Source organism: Parambassis ranga, chromosome 17, assembly GCF_900634625.1.
Source record: "Parambassis ranga chromosome 17, fParRan2.1, whole genome shotgun sequence".
In the NCBI taxonomy this organism is placed as follows: Eukaryota; Metazoa; Chordata; class Actinopteri; family Ambassidae; genus Parambassis; species Parambassis ranga.
Genome location: NC_041037.1, coordinates 19,310,965 through 19,328,617, shown reverse-complemented (window position 1 = coordinate 19,328,617; position 17,653 = coordinate 19,310,965). Strand labels below are relative to the sequence as shown.

The window sequence follows — 17,653 nt, the reverse complement described above, 5'->3', positions numbered from 1 at the left end:
AACAACCATTAAATTGCACACATATTAAAATGATCTTTTTTTTGTTAAAATAAAATTAATTTTTTTTAAAAATGCTCACCTATTTCTTCTCTGGCCGGATGTCTGACACCTTGTCTCTGGTCAGCGTGTCAATGTCTGGTTTTTAGGTCTTGTGCTGTAGCAATCTGCAAAACAGCATGGAGGTTATAATTGGTGATGCGTGATCTGTGCATGGTCTTGTTTAGACTCATGATTAAAAACATCTGTTCGCACAGATAGCTGCTCCCAAACATGGATAGAATACGGGCATCGTGAATTTGGAGTTGTGGCATCATGTCAGAGGGCAGTAGACGGTAAAAGTCCTTGAGGGCAGCATCCTGTAACATTGCTGTCAGGCCACTGTCACTTTGAAGCTCTATTAACTCCATCTGAAGGTGATGTGGTGGACTGTCGATGTCGACGCTAAATGGATTGGCAAAGATGGCAAATCCTGAGTGCTGCGCTCTGAAGTCAGAGAAGCTCAGATCAAATTCATTAATTAACCGGCTCACTTTGATCGCCAGACCAGCGCCTGAAAAAGCACTGGAAACTGATGCTGAGATGCTCTGGCAAACAGGAAAGTGGGCCAATCACCCTGTTCCAGTTGGGACTTCCATAGGTGAAGTTTACGCTGGAAAGCTGTGATCGTGTCAGACATCTGCGTGCGTGATGACTTGATTACGTCCCTGCAGCCTCTTATTCAGTTGGGCAATGATGCAGGGTTAGGTCACACAACATAGCAAAATCACACAGCCAGTTTGGATCTGGTTTTGCTTTACTTTCCATGAGAAGAGCAATTTCTTCCCTAAGCTCAAAAAAGCACTGAAATACTGGGCTCCTACTCAGCCACCTTACTACTGTATGGTACGGCACGTCTCCATCCTGGAACTGACTGTGATTCAGGCTATGCGCCCAAATGAAGTTAACTGTTTTCATGACTGTGGTCATTACATCATCTATGTCCAGAACCTTTCCACACAGAGCTTCTTGATAGATATTGCAGTGATAAGTTATTGGAAGTGTGTGGCAGTTATTTTGTTGCATCTTCTCCTTTATCAGTCCAACCAAACCTGTCTTTTCTCCACACATTGCAGGAGTGCCATCAGTAGTTACCCCCACCAACATTTCCCAAGATAATTTATTTTTACTTATGGCCTTCTTCACCGCCTCAAAAACGTTCCTCCCCATTGTCTTCCCATGCAGGGCAACTACATTCAACAGCTCCTCTGTGACAGAGAGGTCCACCTTCACGCCCTGTATAAAAATGGACAGCTGCACTGTTTCCATGTTGTCTATGCTTTCATCAATAGCAAATAGCTAAACTGCATGTATCTTTGGTCAGATGTGTTGTCAGATTCCCTGCTAGTTCCTTAACTCGGTCTGCAATGGTTTTTGTGGACAAATTGACATTTTTAAAAGTCTGTATCTGGTCGGGGCACACCTGCTCACACACCTTTATCATGCATCGTTTCACAAATGCACCTTCTGAAAAACACCTCGAAGCTTGGGCAATTTCATTAGCCACCATAAAGCTAGCTTTCACTGCTGCGTAATTCTTGGCTGTAGCTGTTGTTAACATATACTGCTGCGACTGTAGTCTGCCTTTTAATTGTTGGATGACTCGTTGTTTTTCTTAGAGGCTAAATCCTTCAATCCTTGTACATTCTGCAGAATTTCAGTCTGACCGTGATATTTTTCATTGGACAAAAGTGGCTTCTTTGCTGCCCGCCTTGACGCTAGACCATTGTAAAAAAGTATTCGCCTCACTGTGCGTGCAGATGCACTCACACCTGCTTGAGAGAGTGAAGAGTGGAGGAAGGGCTCCCCCTATAAAAAGGTCAAATGTAATTTTTTTTATTTATTTAACCAGGTAAAAACCCATTGAGATCCAGATCTCATTTACAAGGGTGACTTGGCCAAGTGTTTAGCAGCACACGTCAAGAACATTAGAACAGCAATTAAAAGAATCAAGTTAAAAGCAAATTATGAAAGCAGAAAATAAGTGCAACAAATTGAAAGACATCTTAAAAACACAGGCACTAAGGGATGGATGCTTTTTGCCTATTGTGTAATAAAGAATTAAAAGCTTTAAATGAGATAAGCTCAGAAATTTTTAACTCAGTCTGAAGGGTAAGTTCAGGCTGAAGGAGCAGAGAAGCTAAAGGCCCGTTTTCCCAGTTCAGTCCGAATATGAGGAACCTGCAGGTGGTAAATGCCACTGGATCGTAAGGCATAGTGGCTGATAGTTCTCTGAAGAAGAGTACACAAATAAGGTGGAGAGAAAACCAAGGCTGTAATAAAAGGAAAAATGTAAAAAAAAGGACATAAGCAATAAGCAAGCACATAAGCAAAACATAAGCATAAGTAAGTTAAGGCAAACTTTGTTACAACAACGTACAATACACACATTTTTTTAATCATTCCTTTCCCAAAAACCCATCAAAGTCTTCATCTTCAGTGTCTGAGTTGAACAACTGTGCAAGATCGCTATCACACACGGCAGGTTCCCTCTCATCACTGTCAGAGTCCGTCTCATTGCCAGGTGGTTCTGAAATTATGCTGGCTTTAGCGAAAGCTCGGACAACTGTCAATGCAGATACATTAGTCAACGCACCCACATTCCATTCGCATATGGTGGCGTAACTCGCCCGGTGCTGCCTGCCAGTCTTAGCCCTCAGGCGTCACTCTAAATTAGCTTCTTTTGAAATAGCCTCAACAAAACTATCCAAATCAATTCTATAACATATGGAGAAATTTTAGAAAATCAGTCTGTAGCAATATGAACAATAACTTTTGTCTTCATTCAGTATGAGCTTATTCTTTGTTGTTGTACTGGTTGATGGATACTTTTAAGTCATTTAAATTACCCTGACTTGAGCATTGTGCTGTCTTTTTTAAACAGTAAGTGCTACTGAGTCCATTTGGAGCCATATTTTCATGTGAATCATGCCCAGACCACCTCAAATGGAGACACTGATGCTTGTTGTGTTCATAAGTGCTTCTCTTTGGGGCTGTCTTGGCAATGAAAAGATCTTCTTTTGAAATAGCCTCAACAAAACTATCCAAATCAATTCTGTAACATATGGAGAAATTCTAGAAAATCAGTCTGTAGCAGCACTGAAGTGAAAGTGGTACATAAAGTTATAACATTACAGGTAGAATATTCTCATTTGATCCTGACCTTTCTAAATTGGACTACTTAAGCATAACTGCTAACATTTTTCTTAAAACTTAAGGCCTTCTTGATGGTACAGTTTTACCACTTACCACAAAGTAAATACTCCTGTAAATATGATAGACTCACTTCAACTTCATTCACATTTTTTTGAAGAAAATATTAGAAAGTGCTTTTAATTTGGGGTGTGATTCTTCACTAAAGGACTTCATGACTTCTGTAGATTTGTTATTATCAAAGAAATACAAAGATACAATGTACCTTAAACAAATTTGTGATCTTTTGGTAGATGTACTGTTAGAATATTGGTCAAATTTTTCTATATACTTTGATGTATTTTTTCAGAATGTCCAAGAGGGGGTCACCAAGAAGCATCAACTAAACAGCTTTTCAGACTGGCCATTCATCACCATTTAACGACTTGCATCAATTATTAGGCGACGGTAGTTTGGTCCTCATATGACTGTTGATTGCTAGCCGTTATCCAGACCATTGAAACTTTGTGAGGAAAGGGGTGGGGTTTAGTGGAAAGGACTGCATTCAGTATTTAGTGTGCTTAAATATATGTTCAAACACAGTACAGCCACCGGGACAGACAAACAACATGGTGGATGGCAGCAGAAATTCCCTGTATCCTGGAGAAACCTGTGAGTAAGGAAGATTGTTCATTACACGTTTGGATTATTATCTCAATATGAACAATAACTTTTGTCTTCATTCAGTATGAGCTTATTCTTTGTTGTTGTACTGGTTGATGGGTACTTTTAAGTCATTTAAATTACCCTGACTTGAGCATTGTGCTGTCTTTTTTAAACAGTAAGTGCTACTTGTTGGGGCAGTTCTGATTGACAAACACAACTGAGTCCATTTGGAGCCATATTTTCATGTGAATCATGCCCAGACCACCTCAAATGGAGACACTGATGCTTGTTGTGTTCATAAGTGCTTCTCTTTGGGGTTGTCTTGGTTGTGAGTTTTTCATTTTGTGCACAGAACAAGAACATTTTCAAGAAGTTGTCAACAACATTACCTTGACATAAGCACTAACTTTGACTTGTGAAGACAGTAAGTGCTAATTGTTGGGGTAGTCTTGCTGTCAAATATTTGCTTCAGCTCATTTAAGTTTATCTGACTGGGATACATTTGTGTGTCATTTGCTCCACCAAGACTTGAGCATTGTTATACTGATGTTTAATATCAGTGAATACCTGTTGGAGCAGTTTTCATTGACAAAAACACCTGGTTGCATTTGAAGTCATATTTTCAGGTGAATCATGTCCAGACCACCTCAAATGGAGACACTGGTGTTTTTTGTCTTCATAAGTGCTTCTCTTTGGGGCTGTCTTGGCAATGAAAAGATCTTCTTTTGAAATAGCCTCAACAAAACTATCCAAATCAATTCTGTAACATATGGAGAAATTCTAGAAAATCAGTCTGTAGCAGCACTGAAGTAAAAGTGGTAAATAAAGTTATAACATTACAGGTTGAATATTCTCATTTGATCCTGACCTTTCTAAATTGGACTGCTTAAGCATAACTGCTAACATTTTTCTTAAAGCTTAAGGCCTTCTTGATGGTACAGTTTTACCACTTACCACAAAGTAAATACTCCTGTAAATATGATAGACTCACTTCAACTTCATTCACATTTTTTTGAAGAAAATATTAGAAAGTGCTTTTAATTTGGGGTGTGATTCTTCACTAAAGGACTTCATGACTTCTGTAGATTTGTTGTTATCAAAGAAATACAAAGATACAATGTACCTTAAACAAATTTGTGATCTTTTGGTAGATGTACTGTTAGAATATTGGTCAAATTTTTCTATATACTTTGATGTATTTTTTCAGAATGTCCAAGAGGGGGTCACCAAGAAGCATCAACTAAACAGCTTTTCAGACTGGCCATTCATCACCATTTAACGACTTGCATCAATTATTAGACGATGGTAGTTTGGTCCTCATATGACTGTTGATTGCTAGCCGTTATCCAGACCATTGAAACTTTGTGAGAAAAGGGTGGGGTTTAGTGGAAAGGACTGCATTCAGTATTTAGTGTGCTTAAATATATGTTCAAACACAGTACAGCCACTGGGACAGACAAACAACATGGTGGATGGCAGCAGAAATTCCCTGCATCCTGGAGAAACCTGTGAGTAAGGAAGATTGTTCATTACACGTTTGGATTATTGTCTCAATATGAACAATAACTTTTGTCTTCATTCAGTATGAGCTTATTCTTTGTTGTTGTACTGGTTGATGGATACTTTTAAGTCATTTAAATTACCCTGACTTGAGCATTGTGCTGTCTTTTTTAAACAGTAAGTGCTACTTGTTGGGGCAGTTCTGATTGACAAACACAACTGAGTCCATTTGGAGCCATATTTTCATGTGAATCATGCCCAGACCACCTCAAATGGAGACACTGATGCTTGTTGTGTTCATAAGTGCTTCTCTTTGGGGTTGTCTTGGTTGTGAGTTTTTCATTTTGTGCACAGAACAAGATCATTTTCAAGAAGTTGTCAACAACATTACCTTGACATAAGCACTAACTTTGACTTGTGAAGACAGTAAGTGCTAATTGTTGGGGTAGTCTTGCTGTCAAATATTTGCTTCAGCTCATTTAAGTTTATCTGACTGGGATACATTTGTGTGTCATTTGCTCCACCAAGACTTGAGCATTGTTATACTGATGTTTAATATCAGTGAATACCTGTTGGAGCAGTTTTCATTGACAAAAACACCTGGTTGCATTTGAAGTCATATTTTCAGGTGAATCATGTCCAGACCACCTCAAATGGAGACACTGGTGTTTTTTGTCTTCATAAGTGCTTCTCTTTGGGGCTGTCTTGGCAATGAAAAGATCTTCTTTTGAAATAGCCTCAACAAAACTATCCAAATCAATTCTGTAACATATGGAGAAATTCTAGAAAATCAGTCTGTAGCAGCACTGAAGTAAAAGTGGTACATAAAGTTATAACATTACAGGTTGAATATTCTCATTTGATCCTGACCTTTCTAAATTGGACTGCTTAAGCATAACTGCTAACATTTTTCTTAAAGCTTAAGGCCTTCTTGATGGTACAGTTTTACCACTTACCACAAAGTAAATACTCCTGTAAATATGATAGACTCACTTCAACTTCATTCACATTTTTTGAAGAAAATATTAGAAAGTGCTTTTAATTTGGGGTGTGATTCTTCACTAAAGGACTTCATGACTTCTGTAGATTTGTTGTTATCAAAGAAATACAAAGATACAATGTACCTTAAACAAATTTGTGATCTTTTGGTAGATGTACTGTTAGAATATTGGTCAAATTTTTCTATATACTTTGATGTATTTTTTCAGAATGTCCAAGAGGGGGTCACCAAGAAGCATCAACTAAACAGCTTTTCAGACTGGCCATTCATCACCATTTAACAACTTGCATCAATTATTAGACGATGGTAGTTTGGTCCTCATATGACTGTTGATTGCTAGCCGTTATCCAGACCATTGAAACTTTGTGAGAAAAGGGTGGGGTTTAGTGGAAAGGACTGCATTCAGTATTTAGTGTGCTTAAATATATGTTCAAACACAGTACAGCCACTGGGACAGACAAACAACATGGTGGATGGCAGCAGAAATTCCCTGCATCCTGGAGAAACCTGTGAGTAAGGAAGATTGTTCATTACACGTTTGGATTATTGTCTCAATATGAACAATAACTTTTGTCTTCATTCAGTATGAGCTTATTCTTTGTTGTTGTACTGGTTGATGGATACTTTTAAGTCATTTAAATTACCCTGACTTGAGCATTGTGCTGTCTTTTTTAAACAGTAAGTGCTACTTGTTGGGGCAGTTCTGATTGACAAACACAACTGAGTCCATTTGGAGCCATATTTTCATGTGAATCATGCCCAGACCACCTCAAATGGAGACACTGATGCTTGTTGTGTTCATAAGTGCTTCTCTTTGGGGTTGTCTTGGTTGTGAGTTTTTCATTTTGTGCACAGAACAAGATCATTTTCAAGAAGTTGTCAACAACATTACCTTGACATAAGCACTAACTTTGACTTGTGAAGACAGTAAGTGCTAATTGTTGGGGTAGTCTTGCTGTCAAATATTTGCTTCAGCTCATTTAAGTTTATCTGACTGGGATACATTTGTGTGTCATTTGCTCCACCAAGACTTGAGCATTGTTATACTGATGTTTAATATCAGTGAATACCTGTTGGAGCAGTTTTCATTGACAAAAACACCTGGTTGCATTTGAAGTCATATTTTCAGGTGAATCATGTCCAGACCACCTCAAATGGAGACACTGGTGTTTTTTGTCTTCATAAGTGCTTCTCTTTGGGGCTGTCTTGGCAATGAAAAGATCTTCTTTTGAAATAGCCTCAACAAAACTATCCAAATCAATTCTGTAACATATGGAGAAATTCTAGAAAATCAGTCTGTAGCAGCACTGAAGTAAAAGTGATAAATAAAGTTATAACATTACAGGTTGAATATTCTCATTTGATCCTGACCTTTCTAAATTGGACTGCTTAAGCATAACTGCTAACATTTTTCTTAAAGCTTAAGGCCTTCTTGATGGTACAGTTTTACCACTTACCACAAAGTAAATACTCCTGTAAATATGATAGACTCACTTCAACTTCATTCACATTTTTTGAAGAAAATATTAAAAAGTGCTTTGAATTTGGGGTGTGATTCTTCACTAAAGGACTTCATGACTTCTGTAGATTTGTTGTTATCAAAGAAATACAAAGATACAATGTACCTTAAACAAATTTGTGATCTTTTGGTAGATGTACTGTTAGAATATTTGTCAAATTTTTCTATATACTTTGATGTATTTTTTCAGAATGTCCAAGAGGGGGTCACCAAGAAGCATCAACTAAACAGCTTTTCAGACTGGCCATTCATCACCATTTAACGACTTGCATCAATTATTAGACGATGGTAGTTTGGTCCTCATATGACTGTTGATTGCTAGCCGTTATCCAGACCATTGAAACTTTGTGAGAAAAGGGTGGGGTTTAGTGGAAAGGACTGCATTCAGTATTTAGTGTGCTTAAATATATGTTCAAACACAGTACAGCCACTGGGACAGACAAACAACATGGTGGATGGCAGCAGAAATTCCCTGCATCCTGGAGAAACCTGTGAGTAAGGAAGATTGTTCATTACACGTTTGGATTATTGTCTCAATATGAACAATAACTTTTGTCTTCATTCAGTATGAGCTTATTCTTTGTTGTTGTACTGGTTGATGGATACTTTTAAGTCATTTAAATTACCCTGACTTGAGCATTGTGCTGTCTTTTTTAAACAGTAAGTGCTACTTGTTGGGGCAGTTCTGATTGACAAACACAACTGAGTCCATTTGGAGCCATATTTTCATGTGAATCATGCCCAGACCACCTCAAATGGAGACACTGATGCTTGTTGTGTTCATAAGTGCTTCTCTTTGGGGTTGTCTTGGTTGTGAGTTTTTCATTTTGTGCACAGAACAAGATCATTTTCAAGAAGTTGTCAACAACATTACCTTGACATAAGCACTAACTTTGACTTGTGAAGACAGTAAGTGCTAATTGTTGGGGTAGTCTTGCTGTCAAATATTTGCTTCAGCTCATTTAAGTTTATCTGACTGGGATACATTTGTGTGTCATTTGCTCCACCAAGACTTGAGCATTGTTATACTGATGTTTAATATCAGTGAATACCTGTTGGAGCAGTTTTCATTGACAAAAACACCTGGTTGCATTTGAAGTCATATTTTCAGGTGAATCATGTCCAGACCACCTCAAATGGAGACACTGGTGTTTTTTGTCTTCATAAGTGCTTCTCTTTGGGGCTGTCTTGGCAATGAAAAGATCTTCTTTTGAAATAGCCTCAACAAAACTATCCAAATCAATTCTGTAACATATGGAGAAATTCTAGAAAATCAGTCTGTAGCAGCACTGAAGTAAAAGTGATAAATAAAGTTATAACATTACAGGTTGAATATTCTCATTTGATCCTGACCTTTCTAAATTGGACTGCTTAAGCATAACTGCTAACATTTTTCTTAAAGCTTAAGGCCTTCTTGATGGTACAGTTTTACCACTTACCACAAAGTAAATACTCCTGTAAATATGATAGACTCACTTCAACTTCATTCACATTTTTTGAAGAAAATATTAGAAAGTGCTTTTAATTTGGGGTGTGATTCTTCACTAAAGGACTTCATGACTTCTGTAGATTTGTTGTTATCAAAGAAATACAAAGATACAATGTACCTTAAACAAATTTGTGATCTTTTGGTAGATGTACTGTTAGAATATTGGTCAAATTTTTCTATATACTTTGATGTATTTTTTCAGAATGTCCAAGAGGGGGTCACCAAGAAGCATCAACTAAACAGCTTTTCAGACTGGCCATTCATCACCATTTAACAACTTGCATCAATTATTAGACGATGGTAGTTTGGTCCTCATATGACTGTTGATTGCTAGCCGTTATCCAGACCATTGAAACTTTGTGAGAAAAGGGTGGGGTTTAGTGGAAAGGACTGCATTCAGTATTTAGTGTGCTTAAATATATGTTCAAACACAGTACAGCCACTGGGACAGACAAACAACATGGTGGATGGCAGCAGAAATTCCCTGCATCCTGGAGAAACCTGTGAGTAAGGAAGATTGTTCATTACACGTTTGGATTATTGTCTCAATATGAACAATAACTTTTGTCTTCATTCAGTATGAGCTTATTCTTTGTTGTTGTACTGGTTGATGGATACTTTTAAGTCATTTAAATTACCCTGACTTGAGCATTGTGCTGTCTTTTTTAAACAGTAAGTGCTACTTGTTGGGGCAGTTCTGATTGACAAACACAACTGAGTCCATTTGGAGCCATATTTTCATGTGAATCATGCCCAGACCACCTCAAATGGAGACACTGATGCTTGTTGTGTTCATAAGTGCTTCTCTTTGGGGTTGTCTTGGTTGTGAGTTTTTCATTTTGTGCACAGAACAAGATCATTTTCAAGAAGTTGTCAACAACATTACCTTGACATAAGCACTAACTTTGACTTGTGAAGACAGTAAGTGCTAATTGTTGGGGTAGTCTTGCTGTCAAATATTTGCTTCAGCTCATTTAAGTTTATCTGACTGGGATACATTTGTGTGTCATTTGCTCCACCAAGACTTGAGCATTGTTATACTGATGTTTAATATCAGTGAATACCTGTTGGAGCAGTTTTCATTGACAAAAACACCTGGTTGCATTTGAAGTCATATTTTCAGGTGAATCATGTCCAGACCAACACAAATGGAGACACTGGTGTTTTTTGTCTTCATAAGTGCTTCTCTTTGGGGCTGTCTTGGCAATGAAAAGATCTTCTTTTGAAATAGCCTCAACAAAACTATCCAAATCAATTCTGTAACATATGGAGAAATTCTAGAAAATCAGTCTGTAGCAGCACTGAAGTAAAAGTGGTACATAAAGTTATAACATTACAGGTTGAATATTCTCATTTGATCCTGACCTTTCTAAATTGGACTGCTTAAGCATAACTGCTAACATTTTTCTTAAAGCTTAAGGCCTTCTTGATGGTACAGTTTTACCACTTACCACAAAGTAAATACTCCTGTAAATATGATAGACTCACTTCAACTTCATTCACATTTTTTGAAGAAAATATTAGAAAGTGCTTTGAATTTGGGGTGTGATTCTTCACTAAAGGACTTCATGACTTCTGTAGATTTGTTGTTATCAAAGAAATACAAAGATACAATGTACCTTAAACAAATTTGTGATCTTTTGGTAGATGTACTGTTAGAATATTGGTCAAATTTTTCTATATACTTTGATGTATTTTTTCAGAATGTCCAAGAGGGGGTCACCAAGAAGCATCAACTAAACAGCTTTTCAGACTGGCCATTCATCACCATTTAACGACTTGCATCAATTATTAGACGATGGTAGTTTGGTCCTCATATGACTGTTGATTGCTAGCCGTTATCCAGACCATTGAAACTTTGTGAGAAAAGGGTGGGGTTTAGTGGAAAGGACTGCATTCAGTATTTAGTGTGCTTAAATATATGTTCAAACACAGTACAGCCACTGGGACAGACAAACAACATGGTGGATGGCAGCAGAAATTCCCTGCATCCTGGAGAAACCTGTGAGTAAGGAAGATTGTTCATTACACGTTTGGATTATTGTCTCAATATGAACAATAACTTTTGTCTTCATTCAGTATGAGCTTATTCTTTGTTGTTGTACTGGTTGATGGATACTTTTAAGTCATTTAAATTACCCTGACTTGAGCATTGTGCTGTCTTTTTTAAACAGTAAGTGCTACTTGTTGGGGCAGTTCTGATTGACAAACACAACTGAGTCCATTTGGAGCCATATTTTCATGTGAATCATGCCCAGACCACCTCAAATGGAGACACTGATGCTTGTTGTGTTCATAAGTGCTTCTCTTTGGGGTTGTCTTGGTTGTGAGTTTTTCATTTTGTGCACAGAACAAGATCATTTTCAAGAAGTTGTCAACAACATTACCTTGACATAAGCACTAACTTTGACTTGTGAAGACAGTAAGTGCTAATTGTTGGGGTAGTCTTGCTGTCAAATATTTGCTTCAGCTCATTTAAGTTTATCTGACTGGGATACATTTGTGTGTCATTTGCTCCACCAAGACTTGAGCATTGTTATACTGATGTTTAATATCAGTGAATACCTGTTGGAGCAGTTTTCATTGACAAAAACACCTGGTTGTATTTGAAGTCATATTTTCAGGTGAATCATGTCCAGACCAACACAAATGGAGACACTGGTGTTTTTTGTCTTCATAAGTGCTTCTCTTTGGGGCTGTCTTGGCAATGAAAAGATCTTCTTTTGAAATAGCCTCAACAAAACTATCCAAATCAATTCTGTAACATATGGAGAAATTCTAGAAAATCAGTCTGTAGCAGCACTGAAGTAAAAGTGATAAATAAAGTTATAACATTACAGGTTGAATATTCTCATTTGATCCTGACCTTTCTAAATTGGACTGCTTAAGCATAACTGCTAACATTTTTCTTAAAGCTTAAGGCCTTCTTGATGGTACAGTTTTACCACTTACCACAAAGTAAATACTCCTGTAAATATGATAGACTCACTTCAACTTCATTCACATTTTTTGAAGAAAATATTAAAAAGTGCTTTGAATTTGGGGTGTGATTCTTCACTAAAGGACTTCATGACTTCTGTAGATTTGTTGTTATCAAAGAAATACAAAGATACAATGTACCTTAAACAAATTTGTGATCTTTTGGCAGATGTACTGTTAGAATATTGGTCAAATTTTTCTATATACTTTGATGTATTTTTTCAGAATGTCCAAGAGGGGGTCACCAAGAAGCATCAACTAAACAGCTTTTCAGACTGGCCATTCATCACCATTTAACAACTTGCATCAATTATTAGACGATGGTAGTTTGGTCCTCATATGACTGTTGATTGCTAGCCGTTATCCAGACCATTGAAACTTTGTGAGAAAAGGGTGGGGTTTAGTGGAAAGGACTGCATTCAGTATTTAGTGTGCTTAAATATATGTTCAAACACAGTACAGCCACTGGGACAGACAAACAACATGGTGGATGGCAGCAGAAATTCCCTGCATCCTGGAGAAACCTGTGAGTAAGGAAGATTGTTCATTACACGTTTGGATTATTGTCTCAATATGAACAATAACTTTTGTCTTCATTCAGTATGAGCTTATTCTTTGTTGTTGTACTGGTTGATGGATACTTTTAAGTCATTTAAATTACCCTGACTTGAGCATTGTGCTGTCTTTTTTAAACAGTAAGTGCTACTTGTTGGGGCAGTTCTGATTGACAAACACAACTGAGTCCATTTGGAGCCATATTTTCATGTGAATCATGCCCAGACCACCTCAAATGGAGACACTGATGCTTGTTGTGTTCATAAGTGCTTCTCTTTGGGGTTGTCTTGGTTGTGAGTTTTTCATTTTGTGCACAGAACAAGATCATTTTCAAGAAGTTGTCAACAACATTACCTTGACATAAGCACTAACTTTGACTTGTGAAGACAGTAAGTGCTAATTGTTGGGGTAGTCTTGCTGTCAAATATTTGCTTCAGCTCATTTAAGTTTATCTGACTGGGATACATTTGTGTGTCATTTGCTCCACCAAGACTTGAGCATTGTTATACTGATGTTTAATATCAGTGAATACCTGTTGGAGCAGTTTTCATTGACAAAAACACCTGGTTGCATTTGAAGTCATATTTTCAGGTGAATCATGTCCAGACCACCTCAAATGGAGACACTGGTGTTTTTTGTCCTCATAAGTGCTTCTCTTTGGGGCTGTCTTGGCAATGAAAAGATCTTCTTTTGAAATAGCCTCAACAAAACTATCCAAATCAATTCTGTAACATATGGAGAAATTCTAGAAAATCAGTCTGTAGCAGCACTGAAGTAAAAGTGATAAATAAAGTTATAACATTACAGGTTGAATATTCTCATTTGATCCTGACCTTTCTAAATTGGACTGCTTAAGCATAACTGCTAACATTTTTCTTAAAGCTTAAGGCCTTCTTGATGGTACAGTTTTACCACTTACCACAAAGTAAATACTCCTGTAAATATGATAGACTCACTTCAACTTCATTCACATTTTTTTGAAGAAAATATTAGAAAGTGCTTTTAATTTGGGGTGTGATTCTTCACTAAAGGACTTCATGACTTCTGTAGATTTGTTGTTATCAAAGAAATACAAAGATACAATGTACCTTAAACAAATTTGTGATCTTTTGGTAGATGTACTGTTAGAATATTGGTCAAATTTTTCTATATACTTTGATGTATTTTTTCAGAATGTCCAAGAGGGGGTCACCAAGAAGCATCAACTAAACAGCTTTTCAGACTGGCCATTCATCACCATTTAACAACTTGCATCAATTATTAGACGATGGTAGTTTGGTCCTCATATGACTGTTGATTGCTAGCCGTTATCCAGACCATTGAAACTTTGTGAGAAAAGGGTGGGGTTTAGTGGAAAGGACTGCATTCAGTATTTAGTGTGCTTAAATATATGTTCAAACACAGTACAGCCACTGGGACAGACAAACAACATGGTGGATGGCAGCAGAAATTCCCTGCATCCTGGAGAAACCTGTGAGTAAGGAAGATTGTTCATTACACGTTTGGATTATTGTCTCAATATGAACAATAACTTTTGTCTTCATTCAGTATGAGCTTATTCTTTGTTGTTGTACTGGTTGATGGATACTTTTAAGTCATTTAAATTACCCTGACTTGAGCATTGTGCTGTCTTTTTTAAACAGTAAGTGCTACTTGTTGGGGCAGTTCTGATTGACAAACACAACTGAGTCCATTTGGAGCCATATTTTCATGTGAATCATGCCCAGACCACCTCAAATGGAGACACTGATGCTTGTTGTGTTCATAAGTGCTTCTCTTTGGGGTTGTCTTGGTTGTGAGTTTTTCATTTTGTGCACAGAACAAGATCATTTTCAAGAAGTTGTCAACAACATTACCTTGACATAAGCACTAACTTTGACTTGTGAAGACAGTAAGTGCTAATTGTTGGGGTAGTCTTGCTGTCAAATATTTGCTTCAGCTCATTTAAGTTTATCTGACTGGGATACATTTGTGTGTCATTTGCTCCACCAAGAATTGAGCATTGTTATACTGATGTTTAATATCAGTGAATACCTGTTGGAGCAGTTTTCATTGACAAAAACACCTGGTTGCATTTGAAGTCATATTTTCAGGTGAATCATGTCCAGACCACCTCAAATGGAGACACTGGTGTTTTTTGTCTCATAAGTGCTTCTCTTTGGGGCTGTCTTGGCAATGAAAAGATCTTCTTTTGAAATAGCCTCAACAAAACTATCCAAATCAATTCTGTAACATATGGAGAAATTCTAGAAAATCAGTCTGTAGCAGCACTGAAGTAAAAGTGATAAATAAAGTTATAACATTACAGGTTGAATATTCTCATTTGATCCTGACCTTTCTAAATTGGACTGCTTAAGCATAACTGCTAACATTTTTCTTAAAGCTTAAGGCCTTCTTGATGGTACAGTTTTACCACTTACCACAAAGTAAATACTCCTGTAAATATGATAGACTCACTTCAACTTCATTCACATTTTTTGAAGAAAATATTAGAAAGTGCTTTTAATTTGGGGTGTGATTCTTCACTAAAGGACTTCATGACTTCTGTAGATTTGTTGTTATCAAAGAAATACAAAGATACAATGTACCTTAAACAAATTTGTGATCTTTTGGTAGATGTACTGTTAGAATATTGGTCAAATTTTTCTATATACTTTGATGTATTTTTTCAGAATGTCCAAGAGGGGGTCACCAAGAAGCATCAACTAAACAGCTTTTCAGACTGGCCATTCATCACCATTTAACGACTTGCATCAATTATTAGACGATGGTAGTTTGGTCCTCATATGACTGTTGATTGCTAGCCGTTATCCAGACCATTGAAACTTTGTGAGAAAAGGGTGGGGTTTAGTGGAAAGGACTGCATTCAGTATTTAGTGTGCTTAAATATATGTTCAAACACAGTACAGCCACTGGGACAGACAAACAACATGGTGGATGGCAGCAGAAATTCCCTGTATCCTGGAGAAACCTGTGAGTAAGGAAGATTGTTCATTACACGTTTGGATTATTGTCTCAATATGAACAATAACTTTTGTCTTCATTCAGTATGAGCTTATTCTTTGTTGTTGTACTGGTTGATGGGTACTTTTAAGTCATTTAAATTACCCTGACTTGAGCATTGTGCTGTCTTTTTTAAACAGTAAGTGCTACTTGTTGGGGCAGTTCTGATTGACAAACACAACTGAGTCCATTTGGAGCCATATTTTCATGTGAATCATGCCCAGACCACCTCAAATGGAGACACTGATGCTTGTTGTGTTCATAAGTGCTTCTCTTTGGGGTTGTCTTGGTTGTGAGTTTTTCATTTTGTGCACAGAACAAGATCATTTTCAAGAAGTTGTCAACAACATTACCTTGACATAAGCACTAACTTTGACTTGTGAAGACAGTAAGTGCTAATTGTTGGGGTAGTCTTGCTGTCAAATATTTGCTTCAGCTCATTTAAGTTTATCTGACTGGGATACATTTGTGTGTCATTTGCTCCACCAAGACTTGAGCATTGTTATACTGATGTTTAATATCAGTGAATACCTGTTGGAGCAGTTTTCATTGACAAAAACACCTGGTTGCATTTGAAGTCATATTTTCAGGTGAATCATGTCCAGACCACCTCAAATGGAGACACTGGTGTTTTTTGTCTTCATAAGTGCTTCTCTTTGGGGCTGTCTTGGCAATGAAAAGATCTTCTTTTGAAATAGCCTCAACAAAACTATCCAAATCAAGTCTGTAACATATGGAGAAATTCTAGAAAATCAGTCTGTAGCAGCACTGAAGTAAAAGTGATAAATAAAGTTATAACATTACAGGTTGAATATTCTCATTTGATCCTGACCTTTCTAAATTGGACTGCTTAAGCATAACTGCTAACATTTTTCTTAAAGCTTAAGGCCTTCTTGATGGTACAGTTTTACCACTTACCACAAAGTAAATACTCCTGTAAATATGATAGACTCACTTCAACTTCATTCACATTTTTTGAAGAAAATATTAGAAAGTGCTTTTAATTTGGGGTGTGATTCTTCACTAAAGGACTTCATGACTTCTGTAGATTTGTTGTTATCAAAGAAATACAAAGATACAATGTACCTTAAACAAATTTGTGATCTTTTGGCAGATGTACTGTTAGAATATTGGTCAAATTTTTCTATATACTTTGATGTATTTTTTCAGAATGTCCAAGAGGGGGTCACCAAGAAGCATCAACTAAACAGCTTTTCAGACTGGCCATTCATCACCATTTAACGACTTGCATCAATTATTAGACGATGGTAGTTTGGTCCTCATATGACTGTTGATTGCTAGCCGTTATCCAGACCATTGAAACTTTGTGAGAAAAGGGTGGGGTTTAGTGGAAAGGACTGCATTCAGTATTTAGTGTGCTTAAATATATGTTCAAACACAGTACAGCCACTGGGACAGACAAACAACATGGTGGATGGCAGCAGAAATTCCCTGCATCCTGGAGAAACCTGTGAGTAAGGAAGATTGTTCATTACACGTTTGGATTATTGTCTCAATATGAACAATAACTTTTGTCTTCATTCAGTATGAGCTTATTCTTTGTTGTTGTACTGGTTGATGGGTACTTTTAAGTCATTTAAATTACCCTGACTTGAGCATTGTGCTGTCTTTTTTAAACAGTAAGTGCTACTTGTTGGGGCAGTTCTGATTGACAAACACAACTGAGTCCATTTGGAGCATATTTTCATGTGAATCATGCCCAGACCACCTCAAATGGAGACACTGATGCTTGTTGGTTCATAAGTGCTTCTCT

The 17,653-nt window shown here is 37.2% G+C and overlaps 1 pseudogene; it reads right to left on the bottom strand.

Annotated features, from left to right (window-relative positions):
- Positions 1-128: 128 nt before the first annotated feature.
- Positions 129-17,653, bottom strand: part of LOC114449743 (general transcription factor II-I repeat domain-containing protein 2-like) — a 22,732-nt pseudogene continuing 5,207 nt past the window's right edge.